This window comes from Canis aureus, chromosome X (assembly GCF_053574225.1).
Source record: "Canis aureus isolate CA01 chromosome X, VMU_Caureus_v.1.0, whole genome shotgun sequence".
In the NCBI taxonomy this organism is placed as follows: Eukaryota; Metazoa; Chordata; class Mammalia; order Carnivora; family Canidae; genus Canis; species Canis aureus.
This window is the reverse complement of record NC_135649.1, coordinates 38,857,645-38,884,134: the sequence shown is the minus strand read 5'-3', so window position 1 is coordinate 38,884,134 and position 26,490 is coordinate 38,857,645. Positions and strand designations below refer to the sequence as shown.

The 26,490-nt window shown below is 41.0% G+C and overlaps 1 protein-coding gene across 4 annotated transcripts in view; it reads left to right on the top strand.

Annotated features, from left to right (window-relative positions):
* Positions 1–11,695: 11,695 nt before the first annotated feature.
* Positions 11,696–26,490, top strand: part of RTL4 (retrotransposon Gag like 4) — a 498,694-nt gene continuing 483,899 nt past the window's right edge. For 3 of the 4 annotated variants that reach the window (XR_013374508.1, XR_013374509.1, XM_077887815.1), the window contains exon 1: positions 11,696–11,837. The gene's annotated coding sequence lies outside the window, so the exon portion shown is untranslated. Of the gene's footprint in view, positions 11,838–20,454; positions 20,584–26,490 lie in introns of those variants that run through there. The other variant, XR_013374510.1, reaches the window with a different exon arrangement.

Here is a 26,490-nt window from a genome sequence, read left to right as displayed (position 1 = left end):
TCCTATCACCCACTCACTCCTGACCCTGTTGTGAGTTCCTAGAGGGAAAAGGATGGGTATGCATATTTGCATCCCACAGTGCCTTCTGTGTAGTCTACACTTAGTGAATATATATCAAGGGTTTGATTGTAGGGTCTCAGTTACCACTTGGAGATTGGATTGTCTAATTGCTCCTTAACACTCTTCTCTTTCTTCTTCCCCATTAGTCCTCTTACTTTTCTGTTCCTTGGCATAAATGCCCTACAAAAATGTAAAAATCCTCTCTTCTGCATTATCAAAATTGTAGGAAAAACCTTTACCTATGCATCACTGTGTCATCAGCTTTTTCTTCAGTTTATCTCCTGACATACCTTTCTGCCAATCTTTCTTCATTGCTTGGTAGTTATCATTAGACTAAATTTCACTCATCTAGGAAGTTTCTGGAGATGACCTCTGTGTGAAGATGATAGCACACTCTACAGCGCAAGGTTCTCTGGTCCTTCTTGAGGTAAAATATTTTTTGTAAGTTGCAGACTTTCAGATCAGGTTCAGCACTGGCCAGGGTCCCTGAGTAATTGTATCTAAGATATGGCAAGGGAAATGACAACTGGGAAGCTTAGTTCCAAATGCAGATATTTTAAATCTTCAGATGTTCTTATATCCCATAGAGAGAACATTCTCATTTTTATTGGATTTTAAAAATTTCGTTCCTTTGTGTTTTAGATCCTTGCTGCCTTCTGGGCATTGCCACAGATTAGGGACCATAATGCCAAGGGACAGCATGGAATGCCTTTATAGTTCAAGAAGATCATGGTTTTTATGTATAGGCAGAGATTCTTCTTTTTTTTTGTATATAGAGGGAGAGCATGGTGAAGGCGGTGCAGAGGCAGAGGGAGGGAGAGAATCTTAAGAAAGCTCTACGTTCAGCACAGATCTCCATGTGGGGCTTGCTCTTACTACCTTGAGAGCATGACCTGAACTGAACTTGAGTCCAATGCTTAATCAACTGAGCCACCCAAACACCCCAGAGATTCATTTAGTTATAAGGATTATAACATCTAGTCATTGGTCCTAGTCATTCAAAGCAATATTTGTCAAACTTTTTGACAATAACTCACAGCAAGAAAAACAATTTACATTGGGCCTAATATACACACACCTGTATACACACACACACGGGTTACTGAACAAAAGTGTCATTAAACAATGTTTACCCTTACATTAAACAATGTCATTAAACATGTGAATCCCATTTTTCTCTTTTAATCAATTTAATTTAAAAACAGTGGTGATGAACTACTAAATTGATTTTGGAGTACACTAATGAAAAACAAAATGTGAAGGTTTAAAGGATGGAAACAAAAAGAGATGATAAGATGTTCTGATGTGTGCTACTAGTGGGCAAGTACCTACTGCATGCAACTGATAATGCTGGGAAGGGGCAGTTCTTAAGTCATAGCTAAAGACCAATGTCCACAGCAGGGAAAACAAAAAATAATTAATTGTAGTGTATTGATTTTGTTATCAGCTTTAGGCATTTCTTTGCTTAAAATTAAATGTAATTTTTTATGCTGTTTTTTGTTTGTTTTGTTTTTGTTTTTTGGTGCCTGTTGCTGCATAGCATGATACCCAACTATACAAGAGTCTGTTTCAATATTTACAATCATGTAAGAGTTCACATTCTTTTGCAAGTTAGATTGAAAACTGTGGCAATTTTTCAAAGATCACTCATAAAGAAGATATTGAGTTTATTTATTTGAAAATATGATCACCTTATTGCTATATAGGCTAATACTCACTATATTTCATGAATTTGTTTGGTTTTCTCCCCAATATTGTGACATATAACAATATTGAGGCATTGGGGTTATATAATGTACAGAGTATTCAGGTGAGCACCCTGGGACCAAAGGGACTGTAGAGTATTTTAGAAACTGGGTGTAGTCACCAGTTACTTGGATGACTGATTAGCCCAAAAATCTGTCCTTTAACAGGGATCTTAGCTCTTCCAAAGTTGCACTGTGGTGAGAATACAGCGAAAGGACAAGACAGATTTGAGCTATAGTTTGAGAGATTTTGTTATGATGTAAAGATCTTTCTGAACATCAATTCATAGTTTTTTGCATTTGCATTCAGAAGTTCTAGAGTGAAAAAAATAAAATAAAGAAGGGGTAGTGGCAACCAAATAGATAGTAAACTGAGTGGGAGTAGCTTTTTCACTGAATATCCTTTTATATATTCTGATTTTTGAGCAATGGATATAAAAAACCTATTCAAAAATTTAAATAAAAAAAGAGAAAGCACTGGGGCACCTGGGGGCCTTCAGCTCAGGGCATGATCCTGGGGTCCTGGGATTGAGTTCCACATCTGGCTCCCCTCAGGAAGCTTGCTTCTCCCTCTGCCTATGTCTCTGCCTCTTTCTCTGTGTCTCTCGTGAATAAATAAATAAATAAAATCTTTTTTTTAAAAGAGAAAGCACAAAACAAAATAATATGGAAAACAAAAATAACAACCAAAAGAACTTTCTGATAATGAAGAGGTAGTATAATGCAGGTCAAGGGGGATATGCAAGAGTTGGAGGAAGAGAGACCTACGTTTCAATCTTGCCTCCACCATTTACCAGCTGTGCAGTATCAGGTATACCACTTAACTTCCCTGATCTTGTCTCCTCATCTGTTAATGGAAATAATACTAATACCTATTATAAAAGGCTGTAGTGAAGATTATTTAAGATAACATATTTGTCGCACTCATCACAAAGAAGTTTGTGGGAGGCAGGATAATGGCCCTCTAAATATATCCACACATCCCCAGAACCTGTTCATGTGTTACATTACATGGCAAAAGGGATTTTTCCAGATGGATTTAGGTTAATAATTAAATGAACTTCAAATAGGGAGACTATCCTGGATTTTCCAGGGGGCCCAGTGTCCTCACTTGGGCTCTCAAAAGCAGCAGCAGTCAGTAGAGTCGAGAGAGAGAGAGAGAGAGAGAGAGAGAGGGAGAGAGAGAGAGAGAGAGAGAGAGACAGGCAAAGAAAGAAGAGGTAGGAGATATTCAAAGTGTAAATGGGACTCACCTGCCCTGACTGGCTTTGAAACTGGAGGAATGGGGCAGCAGACCAGGAAGTGTGGGGGCTCCCAGAAGCCTTCAACTGGCAGCCAGCAAAGAAACTGGGACTTCAGTCCTAAAACTGCAAGGAAGTGAATTATGCCAACAACCTGAATAAGAAAAAGAAACTCTCCCCTAGGGCCTCCAGAAGCAAATGAAGCCCTGCTGACACCTTGGTTTTTAGCCTGGTGATCTCTGTGTCTGATTTCTGACATCCAGAACTGTAACAAGAGTAAATGTGTGTTGTTCAAGACTGCTAAATTTGTGGTTATTATGGCCACAGTGGAGAACCAATACAAAGATGTTCCATAATTGATAGCAATTGCTATTGTTAATTGAGGGTGATCAGAGAAATCTTCGAAATTAGTATTTTATATTATCTATTATAAGATTATTGATGAACCAATCTGATCCTCTTGAAAATCAGCAGCCATTGGATAAAGTCTCAGTGCCTATAGAAGCTGGAGGTCTCAAATACACCAAGTACTGAGACGCCCGTCTCTGTGTCTATGCAATCAGGTTGCCCCAGACTACATATGCCAACCAAGGAGTTTTTGGAGTGCTTAGTAGTTTTATTGGAATGCATAAGGTTTATTAAAATTCATAGCATTGTTGAAATTCACAGGTACTATACCTATCATATTTTATGGGTGAGAAAATTGAGCAGGTGGAGAGCACTATGGGCTGAGAGAAGGTAGGAGTTTTCAGTTTCTTTCACTTGTAAAATAGTGATAGGTATAGTGTTTACCTAAGTCATTAAAGTCTGTAATGAGTAAGTTACTTACTTCCTTTGAGCTTCAGTATTGTTTGTAAAATAAAGATGATAATGTACCTATCTTATGGACTTGTCTTGAGGATTTCCATGAGACACGACATGTAAAACGCTTGGCACATAACCTAGCACTCTCTAAGTGTTAACTGTTGCTGTTGAGCTGCCCTTTCTAAGATGTGTTGACAAGGAAAAGTATTTCTTATCTAATAACAAGTCAGTGCTTTCTGGGGGGAAAAATCATTGTAGCTTAGGTGGATTTATATATAATGTCTTTGTTCCTTTTGTGGAGTCAGGTTAAAAATATACCCTTTGAGTTTCTCTGCTATACCTTTATGTTCATTTTTTTACCCGAATCATTTCACATCTATCTTATGAAGTAAGGGTTATTATTCATCCATTTCACAGATTGTTATCAGGCCAGAAATCAGTAATATTTAGTTCTGCCCCTGGAATGCTATTTTGGCCTTGAGTTTTTTTCACAGTTGCTCCATTGAAGAGCTTGTGTGTATGTATCTTTGTGCACATGTGTGTGCCAACTGTACATATGTACATACATGCAGAAAGAGCCTCACTACTAACTTTCTAACTTCATAATTCTGAGACATGCCATATAATAGGTTATTGTGTGTGTGTGTGTGTGTGTGTGTGTGTGCATTTTAGAGACAGGGAGAGAGCATGTGTGTGCACATGAGTGGGCGGGGAGCAGAAGGGCAGAGGGAAAGGGAGAGAAGATCCTAAGCAGGCTCCATACTGAGTGCAGAGCCCAGTGTGGGGCTCAATCTCACAACCCTGAGATCATCACCTGAGCTGAATCAAGAGTCCACCACCACCCAGGCACCCCAAATAGAGCCACTTCTGATAGTAGTCTTATTCTATGGAGTGATTTCATCAGGACCACCTTAAATTTTTTCTGAATAATATTTGTTTTGGGGCCTCCATTCCATTGAAATATATTTTACTTTTATGTCTTTCTCAATGTTCTATTTGCAGAGAGCCCAATGTGATTCACACCAATTAGAAATAGATGCTAGGTGCCCTATACCATGACATCCAGTGACTAGTTTTCTAGCAAACTAAAATTATTGACAAAATCATATTAATTATAATAATATCTTCCATGTATTGATTATTAATGATATGCCAGCACCTGATAATGTCTCATGGAATCTTCATAACAACTCAGTGTCAGCAGGTGCTATTATTAATCCCTTTATACTTATGAAGAATTTGAGGCCAGAAGACAAAGTACCTTGTACAAGTTTACACAGCTAGTTATTCTGTAGACAGAATCAGGATTTGAACTCAGGTCTGTGTGTATCCCCAATTCCAGGTCCTCCTGGTAAGCAAAACAATCCTATGGTCTGGCTCCTTATAAATAAACTCTCTTGCCCACATTTAAGGCCTTTACACTGGATAATGGAGAAAGGCACCCAGGGAAAGTTTATATTTTATTTTATTTTATTATTTTTTTTGAAAGTTTATATTTTAATTCTTTCAGTGATAAGCCACTTGAATTGTCCCTGCATGCCCTGTTGATAATTGCTTATTTTCAAATGACTTCAGATGTTTTTTGGGATAAGCTCTAGTTCAATGCCTCTCAAACGTTAGTATGCAAACAAATCACTGAACATCTTTTTTTTTTTTTTTAAAGATTTTAGGATCCCTGGGTGGCGCAGCGGTTTGGCGCCTGCCTTTGGCCCGGGGCGCAATCCTGGAGACCTGGGATTGAATCCCACGTCAGGCTCCAGGTGCATGGAGCCTGCTTCTCCCTCTGCCTATGTCTCTGCCTCTCTCTCTCTCTCTGTGACTATCATAAATAAATAAAATTAAAAAAATAAAGATTTTATTTATTTATTCATGAGAGACACACAGAGAGAGGCAGAGACTAGGCAGAAGCAGGCTCCCTTAGGAAGCATCAAGTCAAGATGTGGGGGACTTGATCCCAGGACTCCAGGATCATGACCTGAGCCAAAGGCAGATGCTCAACCACTGAGCCACCCAGGCATCCCAAATCACTGGACATCTATCCAAAAAGTCAAGGGAAAACAAAAATCAGATTCCAATTCAGTAGGCCCAAGGAAGAGTTTAAGCTTCTGCACTTTTAAATAGCTCCCAGGGGATGGTGGTTTGGAGCCCACATACCTGGAGTAGCAAGACCCTAACCCACTCCATCCTAGCCTCTCTTTACTAACTTTGTGATATCCTCACTATAATATAGAAGTTCTTCATATCATCCTTCTGGGTTCTAAGAGACATGTTTGCATCAGCCTATTTTTTTTTAAAGGATGGAGTTTATTTTTATTTTTTTATTATAGTCACAGAGAGAGAGAGAGAGAGAGAGAGGCAGAGACATAGGCAGAGGGAGAAGCAGGCTCCATGCACCGGGAGCCCGATGTGGGATTTGATCCCGAGTCTCCAGGATCGCGCCCTGGGCCAAAGGCAGACGCCAAACCGCTGCGCCACCCGGGGATCCCTGCATCAGCCTATTTTCTCAGATCCTAAAAAAAAATCTAGGGTGGGATTAATTGAAACCAGGTATCAAAGCTAAAGAACGGAGACAGGAACTCCCCACCCCACCCAAAACCTTCCTTCTTCTCAGACTCTACTATAAAAACCATCTGCCTTGTCTTTTCTGCTGCTTTTGTTTTAATTTTTCAGGAAGTGTGTGTGTGTGTGTGTGTGTGTGTACACACACATGCATTTATGGGTGCTGGTTCTGAGAATGACTGTACAAGGCCAGAGCCATAGTTACTGGAATCCACCAGTTTCCATTCTCAAAACTAACAGAGTGCAGCAGAGTATCGGTTTTCTAGATACCTTGCTGTTGGTGGTGTGAGCCAGATAAGTGTGGGAAGCTAAATCTTTGTCATGTTTAATTCTTCCCTCCACCTGAATATACTAGCTGTGGGCATATGCCATGTTTTCTTAGCTGACAAGATAGATATGTGTGTGTGTGTGTGTGTGTGTGTGTGTGTGTGTGTGTGTGTACTGGGAGCAGGTGGAGGGTGAGAAGGCGAGTCACAAGGATATGGCAGTAAACATGGTAAATATAAACATGGCAAGAAAGTAGAGGGTTGTGATCTTGGCAAACTTGGTTTTAGTTTTCCCTTGACTCTTTGGAGAGATCTCCAGGGAGCTTTAGGGAATTTATTGAGTACTCGCAGGCAGTCTTGGGTTCTGGTTTTGATTCTGTCACTAGCTAGTTGTATGATTTTGGCAAGTCATTTTTACTCCCTGGCCCTCAGTTTTTTTGTAGGTGAAATGAAGGCATTGGGCCTTGCCCTCATCCCTGCTTGTTTCCCACCATCAGCTCGTTCTTGCAAAAAGCTAGACTAATTGCACTGGCTACCAGCATCTAACTGCTAACCCCACAATGGGTGGTGGAGAATCCAGCCTAGGAAACTTGCAAAATTCCCTGGACCCAGTGAACTGTGATTTTTTTTTGCTTTGTCCCACCAGCTTTTATTTCTTTTTGAAATCATCTGTTGTTGCTTGATTGAGCACAATACACACATTTGTGTATGAGACCACAGCTGAATCATTCACAACTCATTCTTTGCAATCAGGATGGGTCATTTGGTCTCACTGCTCAAAGGACTTGAGAGATCCATCAACAGAAGGAAAGCCATGGGAGTTTTAGAAAGAATGACATTATGAAATCTTAGCTACCAAGCTCTGGACTTAGTGGCCAGCCTCGGCTTCGCCCTGATCTAAAACAGATTACTGCAAATTTCTGCCTAGAATGAGGCATCATTTCTGCCTGTAGGATGCAAACTTTGTCATACTCCTCCCTGAGAATCTGGAAAATGACCTGGGCAGGTTACGTTGGTCACACCTTAAGGTTGCAGGGTGCTTTGGGGAGAAAGGTCCTGCCCCTTAGATTCACGACCAGCTAACAGAAGGCTTCTGAGCAGCTTAGTGTACTTGCTAAAAACAAGCATCTTTGGCAGGAATAAAGCAGGCAGAGATGTTTTGGTACCTCTTCTTCAGTGATGGAGCCACGGCAAAAGACAAATTAGAATATTTGGAAGTAGGCTGGAAGGAAATAGCATGACACATTTGAAATATCCACTCGATAATTAAGCACCTGAATGGCTCATAGATTGAAATTTAATATGCAAAGGAATGAAATGAGGTGGCAAAAGTGAAATTGTACTCCATTGCTCCCAATTCTCTGGTTCTAAGGAAGTCTATTGTTGTTTACTCAGTATTTACAAGGCAAATCATAAGCAATTTTAGTGTGCTTCACATAAGAATCAATTTTTTGGACTAATTCCATTCTCAGTTGAGCAAAAGAAATCAAACACCTGGATGGTTTTCTTTCCATGTGTTTCAAAACATCTCTGGGTTCTCTCCTGTCCCTCTTTTCTTCCTCCCTACCATATCTTTAATTTTCTGGCCCACCCTTCTCTAAGTGTGTATGGTTCTGTATGTCATTCTGTTTGTGAATTCTAGAAAGAGTGGAATCATAGGACTGTTGCTTGTATAGTTGGCAGAGATGAGAGATATTTGGTACAGGTTTCTATGTTGGATCATATACTGAAGCCAGAGGAACCTGGGGACTGCATTGGCTCTGTAACTCTGTACTACCCACCTCCTGTCCCCTGAGTAATTGTGGATCAAGACCCATTGTGGAACCAGATACATCACCAAGAACAGAGCAGTGACCTATACCTTTCTTAGGCTTCATCCCTGTGGATACTTTCAGTTCTTCCCCAATATGAAACTGCCAGTTTTTCCCCACCTGTCTGCAACCTGGTCTTTGCTATTTATGGGAAAGTATAATTTAACCTATCTAAGAAGATATTTGCTTAAGGTCACCTAAAAAAAGTAACAGAATGGGTACCTTTTCAGATCCTACTTGAGTAATCCTCATTCTGTTCTGTCTCTAGGCAGTAAGCACTAGAACAAATTGCCTGATACAACATAAACAGTTTCACTTAATGCAGAATCTGTTTCTCTCATTTGCTGAGTTGGAAGGAGGTAATTCATTGTATTCTGGTAACATGGTAATAAATAGAAAGTTTAACACAAGAGTCTGGGTGCTTTAGAAGCACAAATTTAAAATTCCCCTTTCTGCTACAGCAGCACAAAGCCCAGATTGTATGGAGTTGATCTGGGTCCTTGAAAAAATACACACACGATATTAATATATATAATACATATTATATATATAATACATATTAATATATAATGACTTTAAGAAAGCGTCACATACACAGTATGCATATATACATATATATGCACTTATACTATATACATATATAGTAAACTCTATGAGTGCAACATCTCCAAGGGATCAGAACAGATTTCAAGTGGCATTCAGTTTTTCCCTCAACCTTGCAAACAGCAAGAGCAGCAGCTCTTGCCCCTGTGGGTTTCCTTTATTCCAGGTTGAATATTTACTTTGAAACCAACTGGCTACTGTGTGAATGTATTTTCATGCCTTTTGAGTTACAATAAGCAGATGTTAAAGAGTGAGTGAAAGGTACTATTTGACATCATTTATATCTCAGCTTTGTAAGAGTCTATCGGAAAGGAGACAGTATATAAATCATCTGTAAAACACCAAAAACCAAAAAAGAAAGAAAGAAAGAAAGAAAGAAAGAAAGAAAGAAAGAAAGAAAGAAAGAAAGAAAGAAAGAAAGAAAGATCCCAGCCTGAGACTGACAAAAGACAATTATGAATGCTGATATACAAACTTGTCATATTTGCTAAATACTATGAAGATAAATACATGGCAATAGATAAGTGGGTCTGGGTACTATGTCATGTAGTAATTATTTCTCATTTGAAGTGAGGGCTGCCTCACACAATCTCTAAAGGGAGCATTATTGATTCGTCTGTGTCTCTCTTACTCATATAATAAACTCGGGTAAAGTTCAGAGATTCTGTCTTCCATGCTGGTTTCTAGGCTTCAGGCTTTTCATGAGGGAGTGATAACCTTGTTAGCTGCTTGGCCATCACATCATAGCATACCTGACTGTAGTCAGAAGCCCAGGTTGGCAATGGAAAAGAAGCTCTCCCCCTAGTCACATTTTTAGAGACCGTGGAGAAACACCAGGATCTGCAAATACAGCTCAGTATCCGTGTGTGTGTGTGTGTGGGGGGGGTGGGGGTGATGGCGGTAGGATAATGTCCAAGTCAGTATATGTATTTGGAGGGAGGGGGGTGTCTACTCTAGAGCAGAGATCTGACTGCTGTACCCCCATTTGCATTTCCTAGGTCCTTTAAGGAAGCCAGGAAAATGAATCTGGTCATTTCTTAAGTTAAAAAGAAACAAAACATAAAGAAGGGTAAATGGACTCTCATGAGTTCACCCCAGCTCTTTGCATCTTAAAGTGGCTTTTGGCAAAAGAGCTAGTGTCCTTATTCCCATGCCCCTCTAGCTTCCAGGTGGATTTTGAGGAAGCCTAGGAGCAGCTTCCCCAGGGAGCCTGATACCTAACCAGGGATGGAGCAGATCACTGTCGGGGCTAGGGCAAAGCACTGGTGTAGAACATCCGGAAAGAAACGCTTCTTTTGGTTCTTGCCAAGAGCCACCTTGTCCTAACACCCCTAGAGCTTTTCGCCCATTGTATCTGTCTCCCTGTGTCCAAAAACAATCTGTTGCTGGCTTTGCTCTGCTCCCCACTACCCCAGTCCACAGCCTGCCAACCAGCGCCTCCCAGCCCTCAGCATCCCAGCACCCTCATTTAACCCGCACCTCGCCACCTCTTAAGGCAGCGCTCTAGTAGTGAAGCACAGGGCACAGGGCCGCCTGTCGACTTACCCTGGGGGGGCCAAGTGGTTTGTGAGGGTCTGCGTCGTCTGGTGTCCGGGAGCCCGGGCGCACGATGCGGCCGCCTCGCCGCCTCGCCAGACTGGGTCTCCGGAGGCTTGCTAACAGCAGCTGCCTGGGACAGCTCCGGGCCTGGAGGCTGCCCGCGGTGGGCAGCGGAGCACAGGGAGAGGGGCGGGGTTTGGGGAGAGGCGCGTGGGCTGGCTCCTACCTTGGTTTCGCCCTCCGCTCCTCAGTTATCCCCAAACTTCCTGTGGCTGGCCGGCCCTCTTCACCTTTTGCCTCCGTCAGCGCCCCGAAACTCTTCGCTCCACCTGCCCCCTGCCTTATTCTCTCTCGCTTCTCGGGGCTGTCTGACCCGACCTGGGCCGCTTTAAATGCACGCACTCCCTTCCCGCAGCCAGCCACACAATAAGAGGCAGGGAAGAAACTGACACCGGGAAACTGACAAGGGTGGCCGACACGGGAGTGTGACCGGAGAGAGAGAAAGAGAGAAGAGACAGGGAGATAGAGACAGGGAGAGAGAGCCACACAGAGAGAACCGCATTTATACTCTTCCATGCACAAACGCACACTCAAGCTCCCCAGCTGTCAGGTAGCGGCTGGTGGGAGACCGGGCCACCCCTCCAAATCTTTCTAGACTAGAGGTTTCCGTCCCCTTCTGCTGCCGCTTCTGAAAATGCTATACAACGAAGGGGAGAGAAAAGCAAACAGGGGTGGGGAGGGCAAAATCGAGGAGGTACGCTCCCTTTCTCCTCCCCACCCCTAGCTCCAAAAATGTCCAACCCTGAGCTCTTCCTTTTCCCTTCTATCTGCTCCTGGCTTCCCTCTGCTCCCGTTCTTTCTCCCTCCCTTTGGATGTCTGCGAACCCGGCGCGGTTGAGGTGTGTGTGTGTGTGTGTGTGTGTGTGTGTGTTAGGGAGAAAGCCGTGGATGGTAGAGGAAAGCACCTCTCACCTCCCCCAGCCCGGGCCGAAGCCACACACACCCCCAGCTCTCGGCAGGGGCGGGCGGGGCGGGGCGGGGGGGGGGAAGCGGAGAAGGGGGAGGGAAAGAGGGAGGACGGGGCAGCCTGCAGGGGCAGCAGCTACTGCCTTCTCTGCATCTCGGTGGCCGGGGCTGGAAGGAAGCTGAAGCCGCAACCCCAAGTCAGCCCCCGCTGCCCCGTCCCACCGCCTCATCTCTCCCCCCTCGGTACGGAATTTTCTGTTTCATTCGTTTGCTCTCCCCGGGCCTCCCCCTCCCTTGGGTGGTGGCAGAGACTGGGGGGCTGAGCGCCGGTGCGGGTAGAGGGGACCGGAGCGCCTTGGGGCGGTTGGCTTGCAGAGTCTCTTTTGCCCTTTGGCTTGAGTACCCCCTGCTTTGAGTACCCCCAGGCCAGGCTCGGTGCTGGCGGTGGTGGGGCTGTGCTGGCAGCCACCGGTCATCCCGGGGTAAGGGGAGTTGAGCCAATGAGAGCGGGCTAGTGGCCGGTGGACAGCTGAACAGCCAGACAGCTGGACAGCGGGACCCTGAGTTGCCAGGGGCTGACCTGGGGTCATCTGGGCTGGTTTTAATCCCTGACGGGTTTAGTGTAACCCGGCGCAGGCAGCCTGGGAACTGGCCGGATTCTCCCATTTGTGTTCTTTTCAGCCGTAGGGTTGGTCTCCCAAGACCAGCCTAGATTGGAGGAGGGTGGGGAGTGGGGACGGATAGTGGTATTGAGGATGAGGGAGTAAGTTGCTTCGTGGTGGCAGTGGTGTCTATGGCGGGGGGGGGGGGGGGGGAGGGGAGGGCGGGAAAGCAGTGTCACTCGACACTTGCGCAACTCATTGATCTTTGCGCCTTTGTGTCATGTGAGCGCCCCCCCCCCCAAACTCTTGCGCCCAGAGCACAGACCCTCTTGAACCTTCCTGGGATCAATTAAATGGATCCACCCCCACTGCAAGCCTGAGAGTACTACCTGAAACCTGCAGACACTTAGGTCCACTAGCTGGCCCAACCTCACAGCCCCAAAGCTTGGCTTTGTCGTTTATCTCCCTCACCACCTCTCACCAGAAAGGGGAATACAAGGCTCTGGTTTTCTGAACGCTGGGCTGATAACTGAAGCCCTTTCCCTTACCCATTTTCAGAGATATCCGGGTCTCAGAGAATGCTGCCTTGTTCTTCCAGCTGTCACCTAAACACACACACTACGAACCTGAGTGGAGCTCTAGAAGGAGCCAGAACTTTCTGCCCTGTCTAAATGGCCAAGTGTTCCATTGTCTTGTCATTGAAGCTGGCATAGTTATGTTTAGTGGGAGCCCTAGCAACTCTCCTAGGCTACTCTGGGAAAATCCCTTAGGGCACCAAGCAAGGCAAGTTTTTCTGTTGTCCTCAGTACCCTTCACCCTGAGGTGGCCCACTATTCTGGAGAGTATTAAGCTTTCTGTGGGAACAAGGCATCTGAGAAAAGTATTGCCTTGGAGGATGAAGAGTTTGTGTTTGTGTGTGTGAGGGGGGAGAGGGGTGAGGATGGAGCCTCCCCCTCCATACTGTTGAAACACTTGAGGAAGTGTATCTAAACACTGGGCAATGATATAGATGGGAAATAAATCACTTGATTCTGGAACCTCTTTGCCTTTCTCCAATTCAAAGGCCAACAACCTCAAGTGTACAGCCTCCCAAACAAAAGAGGTCAATGTTGTCATCAAGCTGGTTCCTCTTTTGGCGTGAGGGGTGAATAGGATATGTGGCTCTGGACAAGACCTTGGGGCATCTCCCTTTCTCTGACCAAAGTGCGGTCTAGATGAGGCTTCCAGGCAAGCCTAGGATGCAACCAGGAGCAGTGCCCAGGAAGAGAAGAACCCTATTCTTGGGAGCCATCTCCTGCAAAGGCCTTATATACAGTGCAATTGCCTTTAACATATGGAGATTATGGGTGTTGTTGAATTTTGATGCTTTCCCATTGGTTTGTGGATAAGATCCCAAATTTTCTTCTTGCGCTAACCTTACCCTGCTAACCTCTTCAGGAGATCAAGGATATACAAAATAAAATCCCTCCCAAAGTTAAAAGCACCATGCAAATATCAGGCACTACTATAGGAATTCTAGGACAAACCTACTGGAGGATCTCCTAATGCAGTGAAGAAACTGACTTGGACAGGAGCCTACACTTGCCTTGGTTGCTTGTCAGCCTTGAGGCTGGAGGGCCCATCTTCTCTGTGAATATGGAAATATTCCAGTTTTCTACTTGGTGGCTGAGAGTGTATGTCTGTTTGAACTCTCCTAGGGCAGTTAGCAACCAAAGGCTACAACTACAGAAGGGGTTCAAAGTCAGAAGTGATAGTGACTATTAGTAATTGAAGCCAGATCTACCTGGCTTCTCCGTGAGGTTAATTCACATGGCCTGGCTTATTTACACACCATCCAGATATGACTTCATAATGCAATTGAGACTTAAACATTCAGAGACACTCTCTTTCCTCTTCTAGCCGTGACTATAGTGGTAAGTGGGACATGTAGACCACAGTTTGGTGTAATATCACAGGCAAAGTGAGATTGATGTGAGAGACCCAGAGATTAAAAGCATTTTCTTTCCCCTGTTAAGCAAGGTTTCTTAATCTGGTCAGTACTGACCTTAAGGGCCATATGGTTCCTTATGGTGAGGGGCTATGCTGGCATTGTAGGATGTTTAGCAGCATCTCTAGCCTCTGTCCACTAGATGCCAGTAACACCCCCCACCTTGTGACAGCCCAAAATGCCTCCAGACCTTGTCACATGTCCCCTAGGGGGCAGAATTGGCCTCCCCATTGAGAACCACTGCCATTTAAAGTAGTGTCATATTTCAAAGACCTTAATTTTCCCCACACAGCATGTCCCGATCTTGTATGGAACAGAATCTCAGAAAGTATGAATATTTTGTGAGGAAACAGCATAAAAAGGAGTTCTTACAAATCGAGAAATTTTGACAAATGATTAAATTCATTGTTATAATCATTGCCACCTCCCCATCGCTATGGAACTTTTGTTGAGCACTCACTGTAAGTAGGGTGTCGATTATAGCAATGATCTGGAAAGGCACAATTCCAGCCTTCAATATACTAAGGAACTATTGACCTTTATGTCCTTAAAGGGAAAGGGTTACGGATTTTCATGGATCACCAGTTTCTGGATTGAATCTAACCTGGCTTTCTCCCCCTTTTATTTCTCTTTTGTTCTCAGTGACTTATTCTTTAAGGTCTGCCTTAGGGAGATTGCTCTTTGTCTTGCTAATCACCATAGCTCTATGTGGAATTTTTTTGTGACTTCTCTCTAAGTGACACATACGCCACCATAACAATGTATCCAGCATTGAAATGACCACAGCATCACAAAAGCTTTAACAAATTGAACAGTTTGAAGGGCAGGTTTTTATTTACAAAGGAAAGTGCTTCTAGTCACCTTTGCATTAGAGAAATACTCGACAGTGGCAAAGACAAAGGAAAGGAATGCAATGCAAGAAGAAAAGGTGATTCTTAAAATTCTGTGGAGTGTTGATTGTGGGTTTTAACTCAGCCATCTCGCTGCCCTAGGGAGTCAAACAATGCTAATATGAGTTGCAGGATCCTGTTCAGGATATCAGCAAAGGAAAACGCAGGAGTTAGTGGAGAATATGTGTTCAAAATCGGCTGAGTGAGCCCCTGCCTTAGAAAATGAGTTTCCCATGAGCTAGACCTACATCACTATCACTTGCTTTGAATAAGTAAGTCCTAGGCCAATACCGTGCATATATAGACAGCAACATGTCCCTCATGAAAACCTACACAGGGACTACCAATCAGCACATTTAAACTTTGTGTTTTCATGAGTTAAGATTCTCTGGCCAAGGCTAATAATTTATTTGAGTAAAAGCTTTGTCTGAATTGGAACCATGAATGGCTGTAAGTAATTGAAAACATGTTTCACATTTCAGAAGTGTGTTCAAATTCTCATATCACAACAGGATTCCTGTAATCAAGGCATAAGTCCTTAAATAGTGATTAATCTTAATAAAAGAAGTATAAACGCAACCATACTTCATGGATTAGCTAAGGACTTTGCTGTGCCTACCATTAATGGAAATGCAGATGCAGCTAGCCCTGGGCAAATTTATAAAATGGAATTACAGCATCACAGAACATTTAGAGAACATTGGGCCTTGCCTAAGTCTCCATGATAGTGACAGAGACAAGACCCCAAATAAAACCTTGCTGCTTTGTAGCTGACTCTCTGTGTGGCCTTAGGAAGGGCAGGTTTAGTCTCTATTCTGCCTGCCCCCATACCCTTGGCTTATTTAAAATCTGCCCTCATGGAATGATATGATCTACCCTAATCAAAATACCAGCATATTCTCTCTCTCACAAATAGCTGTCTAAAGCCTTTCTTTTTTTCCCCAATTGTCCAAAAATAAAGCCTCTATCTACTTTTAGTAAGGAAAGTGAAAGCATGAGGGTACAGGTATTCCTTTTACATAAAGACTTTCTGAGGCCCCTGAAAATCACCCCAGTTGCAGGTCAGGCTTTGTAAATCTCTGGAGGCCAGGGTAGGACTGAGAAAGGTGGCTTCTCCTGCCTTTTCAAGAATAGGCAATTTTTTTTCCGGGAGGGTGTGCTACAAAAATGAAAATTTTAATTCGAGTATTTTTCTCTGGAGCATTGGTGGGTATGAAAGAGTATCTGGTGAGCTATGCTTTATTCTTTATCAATGACACAGATCATTATGGACAGAGTAATGAGGGGCTAGCTATGGAAGGCTCTTGGAGAGTGGGTTATATTAGAGAATGTAAGCTTTGGAGTCAACAGACTTTGGTTTTAATTCCAGCTCCATGTTTTCTTAGTTGTAAAAAAAAAAAAGAAAAAAGTTATTATTTTGATAAGTTTGGTGTTTTCTCATGAACATTTTTTGCTTTTAGTTCTTATGTTTAGGTCTTTGATTCATCTTGAGTTGATTTTTGCTCATGATGTGAGATAGGGATCCACTTTCATTTTTTTTTTTTTTTTTTTTTTTTTGCATCTGGCTATCTGGTCCCAGCATCACTTGTTGAAAAAACTATTCATTCCCCTGTAGATGGTCTTGACACCTTATCCAAAATCATTTTGCCCATAGATGATATATGGGTTTATTTCTGGACCCTCAATTCTTTTTTTTAAAGATTTATTTCTTTATTTGAGAGAGAAAGAGAGCAAACGCACATGTGCAGAAGTGGGGGAGGGTTAGAGGAAGAAGGAGAGAAAGGAGAATCCTCAGGCAGACTCCTCCCTGAACACAGAACCTGACTTGAGGCTCCATCCCAGGACTCTGAGATCATGACGTGAGCTGAAATCAAGAGTTGGCTGCTTAACCGACTGAGCCACCCAGCTGCTCCTGGACCCTTGATTCTACCCCAATTGGTCTAATTTGTCTATCCGTGTTCCAGTACCACACTCTTTTGATTGCTGTAGCTTCGTATTGAGTTTTAAAATAAGGAAATGTGATTCTTCTAACATTGTTCTTTTGTCTCAAGATTGATCTGCATAGCCAGGGTCTCCCAACTCCCTATAAATTTGAGGATCAGCCTTTTCATTTCACCAAAAAAGGCCATTAAGATTTTAGTTGTGTTTACACTGAATCTGTAGATCACTTTGAAGAGGATTTCCATCTTTTTTTAAAAAAGAGATTTAAAACAATTTATTTCTTCATGAGAGACACACACAGAGAGAGAGAGGCAGAGACATAGGCAGAGGGAGAAGCAGACTCCCCATGGGGAGCCCAACGTGGGACTCGATCCTGGGACCCTGGGATCACAGCCTGAGCTAAAGGCAGATGCTCATCCACTGAGTCACCTAGGCATCCCAAGAGTATTTCCATCTTAACAATATTGTCTTCCAAACTATGACACACGGTGTCTTCCCACTTATTTAGGTTTTCTTTAATTTCTTTCAGGAATGTTGTATAGTTTTATAGTTTTCAGTATGCAAGCCTATACATTTTTGGTTAAGTTTATTCCTAAGTATTTTTGATGATATTGAAAAATTAAATTGTTTCCCTAATTTTCTTTATGGATTGTTTATTCCTAATGTATAGATACAAGTGATTTATGCATGTTCATCTTGTATAAGCTGAGACTTTGTCTAGTTTGTCCATTAGCTATAATAGTTGTTTTGTTTATTCTTCAGGATGTTTTCTCTAGAGATAGTTTTACTTCTTCCATCCCAATTTGGTTGCCTTTTATTTCTTTTTCTTGCCTAGTTTCCTTGGCTAAAACTTTTGGTCCAATGTAGAATGGAAGTGAAAAAAATGAACATTTTTCACTTATTTCTGATTTTAGAGGGAAAGCTTTCAATTTTTTTGATAATTGAGTATAAACTTATCTGTAGGTATTTTGTAAATGCCCTTTATCAGGTAGACAAAATTGCGTTCTATTCCTAATTTTTTAGTGTTTTTATCATGAAAAGATGTTGAGTTTTGTCACATGCTCCTTTTTTCATTAAAAAGTGGAGATGATCATGTAGTTTTTCCTTCATTCTATTAATGTGGTATATTACATTGATTTTCTTGGACCAACCTTACATTCTTGGGCTAACTCCTACTTAGTTATGGTATATAATCCTTTTTTTATGCTGCTAGATTCAGTTTATAGTATATTATTGAGGACGTTTTGCTCTGTATTCATAAAGGATATTGGTCTGTAGCTTTGTCTTCTTGTAATGTCTTGGTCTGGCTTTGGTATCAGAATAATGCTGGCCTCATAGCATGATTTAGTAAGTATTCTCTCCTATCTTTTGGAAGAGTTTAACGATGAATAGTTTTAATTATTCTTTGAATATTGATAGAATTCACCAGTGAAGCCATTTGGTACTGAGCTTTTCTTTGGAACATTTTTGATTATAGGATGTTTTTTGATAACTGATTCAATAATTTTGCTTTTTAAAGATTTGTTCACAATTTATATTTATTCTTCTGTTTTGATAGTTTTAATTTCTAGAAATGTTTCCATTTTATTTTCAGTTCTCTAATTGCTTTGTATACAACTTTTTACTTTTTTCTTTTCTTATTCATTCTTTGTATACAACTACCCATTTTATTTTTGTAAGATTGATAGTAAAATGTCCCTTCTTTAATTTCTTATTTTGGTAATTTGAGTCTTCCCTTTATTCTTTTTTTTTTTTTAATTTTTTTTCTTATTTATTTATGATAGTCACACAGAGAGATAGAGAGAGACAGAGAAACAGGCAGAGAGAGAAGCAGGCTCCATGCACTGGGAGCCCGACGTGGGATCCGATCCCGGGTCTCCAGGATCGCGCCCTGGGCCAAATGCAGGCGCTAAACCGCTGCGCCACCCAGGGATCCCTCTTCCCTTTATTCTTAATCAATCTATAATATTGTTAATTTTTGATGTTTTAAAAGAAATAATCTTTACTTTGTTGATTTCCTCTATTTTTTTTCTATTCTCTGGTTTATCTCTTCTCTAATTTTTATTATTTCCTTCCTTCTGCTAACTTTGGTTTTAATTTGTTCCTTTTATTTTAGTTGCTTAAAGTGTAAAGTTACATTGTTGATTAGAGTTCTTTTTTTAACATAGGTGTTTGCAATATAAATGTCCCTTGGAGCACTGCCTTCATTATATCACATAAGATTTGATGTGTTGGGAGCACCTGGGTGGCTCAGTCAGTTAAGTGTCTGCCTTCAGTTCAGGTCATGATCCCAGGGTCCTGGGATTGAGCCCTGCATCAGGCTCCCTGCTCAGTGGAGAGCCTGCTTGTCCCTCTCTCTCTCTGCCTTTCACCACTGTTCATGCTCTCTCTCCCTTTGCCCTCTCTCAAACAAACTCTTTAAAAAAAAGGATTTGGTGTGTTGTATTTTCATTTTTATTCTTACATTTTCTCTTGTGATTTCTTCTTTGATACTTTTGTTGTTTGAGAGTTTGCTGTTTAAATTCTATGTTTGTGAGATTTCCTGTTTTCCTTGTGTTATTGATTTCTATTTCTAGCTTCATTCTATTGTGGTTGGTAAATATACTTTATGTGATTTCAATATTTTAAAATTTACTGAGATCTATTTTGTAGGTTAAAAATTTATTGGGTAGAGTATTCTGCATATATCTTTTGTATCTAGTTGGTTTATAGTATTATTCAATCTTCTATTTCCTTTTCATTTTTTTGTCCCATTGTTCTATCCATTATTGAAAGTGGAGTATTTAAGTCTCCAACTATTATTTTAAAACTATTTCTCCCTTAAATCTTGAATCATGCATTTTGGGTTTCTGTTGTTTGGTGTATATATGTTTATATCGTTAGATCTTCTTGATGAGTTGACCCTTTATCAGTATATAGTATTTTTCTTTGGCCCTTCTAATAATTTTTGACTTAAAGCCTATTTTGTCTGCTATTAGTATAGTCACCTCAGCTTTCTTTTGGTAGCCATTTGCATAGGATATCGTTTCATTCTTTCACTTTCCACCTATTTGTATTTTTGGCTCTAAAGTGAGTCTTTTAAAGACAGGATATACTTGGATTATATATATTTTTTGGATTATATTTTTTTGTTAAATCCATTCTGCTAATTTCTGTCTTTTAATTAGAGACTTTAATCCATTCACATTTAAAGTAATTACTGATAAGGAAGAACTTACTATTGCCATGTTGCTATTCTTTTTCCATGTATCTCTTTTGTTTTCTAATTCCTCCATTTATAACTTATTTTGTGTTTGGTTTCCCTTTCTGCTTTGGGATTCTGTGTGGTAAAGGACCAGTATGGGAAAGCTAATGATCTATTCTTCATACATTTATGCAATAAGTATGAAATAGAAAACCTTCACTTCCCTCCATACTTACTTCCTCATCTTCTCTCATAGGCATTGCAAATCAGCTTCTCTGGTCTTTACCTATTACAGCCATACCTATCCACTTAAATATTCAACCATCGGTTTAAACTCAGTTGTTCTGAAATGGACTACTTTCTCCAGAAAACCTATTTTATTTGGTAAGTAAAATATAATCAGGAATTTTATTATTTCAGTCCTCCAGACATAAGTTTATCTTGGATTCTTCCCTCTCCCTTAGGCCTCCACATTCATAAAGTAATTAATATCTATTGGCAATTCCTTCTTGTCACTTGGATTTGAGGGAAAATTTCCAGACAAAGATAGTAGTATGTGAGGATTCCTGGGAAAAAACATGATATGTTCTAGGAAGTGAAAGAAAGTAAAAGCAGCTGTTATATAGAGTCCAAGAAAAAAAGTGGCTGGAATAGTCATGGGCTGGATTATGCAATTATGTAACATCATGTGAGGATTTGCCATGCTAGAGACTTTAAAGTTTATTCTAAGAAAAATGAAAAGTCCATGAAGAAGGAGAGTTACATGACCAGCGATCCATGTTAAAAGGATCTCTCTGCTTAAAAAGAATGGGTTAGAGAAGAACACTAGAGGCAGGAGGATTAGCTAAGAGGGTGCTGAAATAATATAGGAAAGAAGTAATGGTGGCCTAGAATAAGGCAGTCACAGGTTGTAGAGAAGAGGACAGAATAATGAGATAGTTAAGAAATATAATCAATAAGACTTAGTGATGAATTGACTGTGGTGAATAAGGAAGAGGAATGTGACAAAGACAATTTCCAAGTTTCTGGCTTGAGCAAGTAGGTGAATAGTGATACCATTTTACTGAAATGGGGAAACTGACAGCTATGCATATTTGAGAGGAAGAATATGGGTTCAGGTAGGATAGGAAGAGATTATGATGCCTGTGAGACATCCAAGGAGAGATATTAGGTAATATAAAGAGTTGGTCTGGAGTTCCAAAGAGATAATCAAGGTTGGTGACAAGATTCGGAAGTTGTCAGCATATGGATAGTATCTAAAGTCATGTGATTCAATATACCTAGGGAGAGAGTATAAATAGAAGAGGGCAGAGGGCTAAACTGTGTAGTCCTCCAACGTTTACAGATTATGCAGTGAAGTAAAGGCCACAAAAGAGACTGATCATACTAGAGATATAGGAGAAAAATCAGAATAGTTTGATATTCCAACAACAGTTGAGGATGGTGGCCAAGGGACAAATATTTCAAGAGGGAATTCAAGAGAATTGGCAGAGAAAAGGAAATGAAAGGAGGGACTAGTCGGTGGGGCATATGGAGTCAAGTGAAGTTGGGTTTCTTTATTTTTAAGGTGGAAGAGCCTTTGAGATGTTTAAATCATGACAGAAGAAACCAATTAAACAGGAGGGAAGGAGAAAGGAGATAATATAGTGGAGTCCCCAAATGGTACAGAATCAGCCTTAGAGAGGAGAGGAACATCTTTTCTACTGTAACATAAATGAAGGAGAAAAGAACCAGTGTGCCTTAAGATAAGTTTGTAGTTTTCATAATACAAAGGTGGGGCAGTTTTCTTCTGCCTTTTTATATTTTCTGTGGATTACTAGGAAATGAGACCATTTACTGAGAAGGAGGGCTCAACGTTTAAGGGTTTGGAGGTTTAAGGAGAGTATAGAAAATCATTTTGAGAATGGGAGACCCAGTTAAGTGAGTAAACTAGAACCACCACGCAGTATTGAGAGCAGTTTGGTGGTTCTTCTAACACTGCTCAGCAGACTGAGTGCAGATGCAGAAAAAGGAGATGGTTAACTTATCCAGGATTTTGCTAGGTGGGTGTGATAGTACAGTGGATCCAAAGAGCTGGAGGTGTGATGGATCATTGAATCCAAGCTCAATATAGAGAGAAGTGAGGCAAGTGGAGGCTATGGATAGGGTTAAAATAGAGGGCTCAATGAACAGGTGGCCCTAGTAAGGTTCGAGAACTTCATTGTCTTGAAAACAATAGAGTACACACAGCAGAAGAATAGAGAGATTTGTGGTAAGAGAATGAGGTCAGAAATTACTTTTAGAGAAGGATCAGGTTCTGGTCTGACAAAGTTGAGGGTGTGGCTCTGAAAGTAGATGGCTGAGGTACACTGAAGGAGGAGAAGATAATTGGAAATAGAACTGAAGGATCAGGGTGTCGGTAGGATCATCTATACAGCCATGGATGTCACTAAAGGTGATGGTAGGAGTTAGTGTTTAGATGAAGTTGAGAGCCTAAAATTGGGGTGCCTGGGTGGCTCAGTAAGTTAAGCATCTATCTTTGGGTCAGGTCATGATCTCAGGGTCCTGGGTTCAATCCTCACATTGGGCTCCCTGCTCAATAGAGTGCACACAGCAGAATAATAGAGAGATTTGGAGTGTGGAGCCTGCTTCTCCCTCTCCCTCTGCTATCATCCCCTCTTGTGCTGACTCTGTCTCAAATAAATAAATAAAATCCTTTAAAAAAGAGAGAGAACAAAATTTTCAGTGAATGGCAGAGGATGGGGGTGGTGGTGATAAAGTGACTGGGAAGTTGGTTTATAACAAGAATGTTAGAAGGCTATTTAGCTGAATGGTATGAGCTTTAAAGTAGCAGGGTTTATATGGAATCTGGAGCCAGACTGGCTGAGCTTAAATTCTGATCCTATCACAGAGAAGTGATGATTGTGAAGTTACTTAATCTCTGTGCCTCAGTTTTTTTATCTGTAAGGTGTGTATGATGATGTTACCGACCTCATAGGTTTGTTAAGAGATCAAATAAGGTAATTGCTGATGAATATTTAGAACATCATCTGGCCCATAGTTATATTCTTATGTAATATCCTTTATATAAGGTTGGGTACCCATCTCTGATTATTTTCAGATATAAGCTCTCAACCAACCATAGACATACCATTTGTTAGCTTGAGTTGTTTTATTCCTGTCACCTGCAACCCAAGCCTATGCTGAGTATATCAGCAGTGAGGTCCTCAGACTCAGCCAGGTCATCAGCAGAGAGGCCATGTTTTCTGAAGTTCACTTTGTTTAGCAAGAGTCTGATGGGGAATATATCAGATGTATCCTCAAAGTTGTTTTGGTAATGATGGTCATTAGACTTATAAGCAGAGTGACCTGAGAGGAGCTTCATCAGTGCCTTTGAAGCCACATTAAACAGTGTGGTGTAACCATTACAAATAAAATTTTCCTATTTGGTAACTACAAACCAACCAGCCATCCCCATAGTAGAAGAGCCTCACACTGCATAGAAAAACAGTATGCAGAATGGGGAGATAAGAGGGTAAAGCCATTCCCAGGAAGATCCTCTATTAGAGGCAGTTAATATCCTTATAAATCCATAGTAGTCTTAGAGGGTACAATTGGAGGATGTCATCATGATTTGACATTTTAATGTATGTACAGAGGAAGTATTTTTTCTCTAGTTCTGCCCATTCCACCCAGGTATGCCAATATTAGATGATTCTAATGGAATCACAAACTCAGGTGTGGAAGAGGCCTTAGAATCGAGGTATGCCTTAATGGTAAAGGTTATATAACAGACTCAGTGGGTTATGACTTCTTTAATAGTTAGAGGAGGGTAGGAACTCTAAATCCAAATAATACAGCCATCCTTTCCCCTAGTCTCATATACACTCATTCATTCATTTCAAATAATTATTAATTGGGATATATCAGTAAACAAAACAAAGATCCTTGGCCCTATGGAATTTCCAGGAGAGGAAAGAGAGAAGGGAATACGTAACAGTGTATTCAACCAAAAGAATCATGATTGTTTATTTTTAAAGCGTTAGTTACTTCATTTTCATCTACCAAGATGACACAGGAAAGAAAAAGTTTCTGCCAACAAAGTATGTTATCTGTTTTCTTCCATTTCCCCAATAAGTATCTGGTGCTGAAAATACACTTTTTATACCCCTCTAAATGTATTCTTTGGAAAAGGTCTGGTAAAATGACTATGAGTACTTCTGGCCCATCCTAGAGACATATTTTCACAGTAGCGAGTGTCTTAAGTCAGAGGTGGAAAGGTAGAATTTTAGGTATTAAGTCAGGGGTGGAATTGTAAAATTTTAGGCAGTAGTGAACTGGGAAGGTGTAGGTGTTGTGAGGACCAGGAATCTTCTTCATTCTGGCCCTGGCTATGGGTTCCTTTTTTAAGTCAGACATTGTGCTAGATCCTAGATTTGAATAAGATAGTTCCTGGTTTCAAAAAGCTTTAGATCTGTGGAAGGGATATAATAGACACTGCAAAAGATAATCAGAACATGATTAGTACTATATCAGTGGTGTGGTCAACATGGTGGGATACATATGGAGGAGAAAGAATGACGAGTTACTAACTCTGTGGGAGTCTGGGAAAGCTTCACAGAGTAGGTGATATTTTAACTGGGGATTGAAAGGTTAATGAGAGTGTACTGAAGAAAGAATAGAGGCAAGATATTCTATGCAGAGAGAACAACATGTACAAAAATATGAAGCCATGAAAGCATAGGCTAAAAGTAAATTTTCTAGTCATGTGAGAACTCTACTATTGTTGGAGCATAGGAAGTGTGTGGGGAAGGTGTGGTAGGAGATGAAGTGGAAGAGGGAGTGTGTCAGATTGCCAAGGAATTTGTACATCATACTAAGGAGTCTGGCAGCGGAAAATCAACAGAGTTGTTTTCAAAGCAAGGTGGATATGTAATAAAATATTTTTGGTTTTATTTTTCAAAGAATGGGATTAGTAGCTTTATGGAGGATGAAGGAGAGACTAGAGGTGAATGGGGCCCTGGAACTGTTGCAATAGTCCAAGAAAGGGACAATGCACATCTAAATGAAAGCAATAGCTATGATAGAAAGCATGGAAGAGAAAATTTTGAGTAAGATTGACAAGATTTGGTAACTAATTGGAAATACACAGGAAGGCCCAAAGAAGAGTGAAGGATCATGCTAAGGTTGGGTGTGTAGATATTAACCAGAATGAGGTATACTGAAGGAAACAGGCTTAAATGGGAATAAGATGAATTCAGTTTTGAGATAGTTGTGGAAGATTAAGCCAGGTAGTCAGAAATCTGGCTCTGGGTTTCAGAAAGAAAACCAAAAACAAAGCAAACTAAACAAAACATAGTATCTTAAAAAACAAGTATGAAATGTTCTAGAAAGATAAAGTATAGTGAAGATTGATAACAGAAAAAGGGAATTCAGCAATAAAGGGACCTTAGCAAGAGCAATTTCAGTGCAGTGGTGGGAACAGAAACAAGATTACATCAGTTTGAAGTTTATTTATTTATTTTTTAAATATTTTTTAATTTTTATTTATTTATGATAGTTACAGAGAGAGAGAGAGGCAGAGACACAGGCAGAGGGAGAAGCAGGCTCCATGCACCGGGAGCCCGATGTGGGATTCGATCCCGGGTCTCCAGGATCGCGCCCTGGGCCAAAGGCAGGCGCCAAACCGCTACGCCACCCAGGGATCCCCAGTTTGAAGTTTAAATGGGAAAAGTTAGAAATGGATATTGTCAAAAAATAAAAAAATAAAATTAATATCAAATGAATTTAAAAAGCAAGGCATAAAGTATTAGTTGGGAAAAAAGAGCATTTTTTATTGACAAAAGCTAAAGTCTACATTAAACGTGAGTCATGAACTTCTATGCACCAATTAGTGTAGCATGACAGTTTATAAAACAAAGACTATTACAAGGAATAATTGACAAAATTGTGATCTTAGTGGAAGACACTAACCTACTTGTATTAATTAGAATTACTTTTGACTGCATGTAAGGAAAAACTTAAAATAGCAAGGGCTTAAGCTGGGTAAAGGCTTATTTCTCCCTCATGGAAAGAATTCTGGTTATAGATATTCCAGGGCCTTATGTCTTGCTGTTCTTCCATCATTCGTGTATTGCCTTATAGTCCAAAATGGTTGCTTGAACAGCTATCATTCCATGTAGGAGAAAGGAAGAAGAGGAGCTGCCCCTGTCACACATATATCACTTACATCACAGTAGACAGAAATGAGTCAGGTGGGAGCAGCAGGGGAGGCTGGGAAATGTGGCCTTTTATTTAGGTGACAATATGCTCA